Consider the following 2,272-nt stretch of genomic DNA (forward strand, 5'->3'; position numbering starts at 1 on the left):
GATGTCTAAACACTGAGACGGCGGCGTAAGTAACCGGCGACCATCTTACGTCAGAAGACTTGTCCACTGGGCTTTACAGTAGTAGCAGAGTTTTGATTGATTTAATAAGGGGCAGCACATATTAATGGACATTTATATTCAGGTTAATGAACATATATATTTAAATATGTAAGTGTGTAGCCGAGGGCTAATTTCCATCTTCAGTCCCTTGTAGAGCTGGGTGATATGACAAAAAATGTTATTACAATTTAAAAAAAAAAAAAAGGATATCAGTCGATATCGATAAGAATCACGATAACTATCACATCTTTTTTCTTTCAAATTTGAAACTTCAAACTTCTGTGAATATATCAATTACTTTCCTCCTTATTCAATTAGGAAAGTTTGAATTTGATTTATTGAATGAAGGAGAGAGCACATATTAAAGAAGCAGGCAGTTATCGAGAAACTTGGAAGACTCGCGCGAACGGTGTCCCGCAAATTCTAGACTAGAGGAAACTTGTGTGGGTCTCCTCATTAATGCGACTTAATGACTGGGCTATGTGAGGTATGGGTCCTCCTCTCTAGAATTTGGGGGACGCAATTACCGCGAAACCTCCAAGTATCTCGATACCTGCTACCTCCTCGTTTTTTCCAAATTTAACGGGGAAAAACGTTGGCCTGTTGAGGAGAATTCAGAATATATAGTGAAAGATGAAAACCCTGACCAGTATGTCATTTTCCTCCACTACATCATCCACCAGGAATCTCTATGTAAATCGGTATTACAGCTGAATCATGTTGTGAATCCTGTCGTGAAACTCATCAACTATATACACGCAAGAGGACTTCAGCACCGTCAGTTTGTGTTCCTGGAGGAAACTGATGTGGATCACTAGGACCTGCTTTATCACTCCCGTGTACGCTGGTTGAGTTTGGGAAAAGTGTTTCAATGTGTGTGGGAGCTCAAAGAGGAGATTGGCGTGTTTTTGAAGCAACACAGGAAGGCTGATGAATTTCCTGAGCTGAGCAACAAGAACTGGATTTGTGATTTTCCGTTTGCTACGGACGTATTTTCACACTTGAACGAACTCAACACGAAACTGCAGGTGAAGGATCTGTTTATGCAAGACATGTACACAAAATGTGAAAGCCTTCAAATCCAAGCTGGCTTTATTCTCTAGGCAAATTTTTAACAAGGCATTCACTCATTTTCCTACACTAGCCACACTGAAAGAGGCCGGAGCAAAAGTGACACCCTGAATCGGTGGCCAGCCGATTGCAGGGCACAAGGAGACGAACAACCATGCACACTCACACTCATACCTAGGGGAAATTTAGAGTGTTCAATCAGCCTACCATGCATGTTTTTTGGAATGTGGGAGGAAACCTGCTGGATTTGAACCCAGGGCCCTAGAGCTGTGAGGCCGACACGCTAACTGTAATAACTTTGCAGTTTATATAACTGTTAATATATCCATAACAGCAATAGACGGCGGAGCCAGGGTAAAACACGTGTAGCTCTTTATTGCCACAGTCCAACAACACACACACACACAAACCGGACACACAACACTACTACGTCCGGGTTACGCTGTGCTACCCCACGGCTCCAGGTGGCGTGGTTAAACACTCTTCCATAACCCGAGGCAACTATCATTATAAATATATCACACTCCTCCCCCTTTAACTATGAAGTTCCTATTTAGACTTAGCACTCAACTCCAACAATTATCTTGCCTCATTAACTTTTTATAATTTTACTTCTCAACTTGTAACTAAATTATTACTGCTAACACCACCATTAGACTCAATATTCCAGTCTTTGACATTTCAATCTCAGGAACTCTTTTCACATTTTTGTATGAACAGGAACTCTTTTATTTTAGGAACGACGTTCCTCACAACTGACCGATCACAAATTCAGTCGCTTCGGAGGTGCTCTATCTCTCACTGGGTACCTGCGCCCACACACCTCTGGGGAACTGACTGCTCGGTTGTCAGGTGTAACTGTCTTGTCACAGGCCACTGAGCCTGGCGAAGATGTTACACGTGTCTCTTCAGGTGAGTACGGGCTACCACCTACTGCTCCAGGTGTGCCTTTCCCCCCCACATCTGCGTGAACCACCACAGGGTACTTGTTTGTGATGTCCAGCTGCTCATCCGGAAGCTCCAATGTCTCTGGTCTGGACGGTTGGTTGTACAGCAGATGATCAATGTGGATCGAGCGTCGGCTCACACCATTCCACACCAGGTAGGTGACTGGTCCGAGTCTCTTTTCCACTGTTCCTTT

General features: G+C 43.5%; 1 pseudogene; it reads left to right on the plus strand.

The window, feature by feature from the left end:
* Window positions 1-519: 519 nt before the first annotated feature.
* LOC144075267 (general transcription factor II-I repeat domain-containing protein 2A-like) lies at window positions 520-1,242 on the plus strand (annotated as a pseudogene).
* The last annotated feature ends 1,030 nt before the right edge of the window (window positions 1,243-2,272 follow it).

The sequence above is a fragment of the Stigmatopora argus genome, chromosome 6 (genome assembly GCF_051989625.1).
Source record: "Stigmatopora argus isolate UIUO_Sarg chromosome 6, RoL_Sarg_1.0, whole genome shotgun sequence".
NCBI lineage: Eukaryota > Metazoa > Chordata > Actinopteri > Syngnathiformes > Syngnathidae > Stigmatopora > Stigmatopora argus.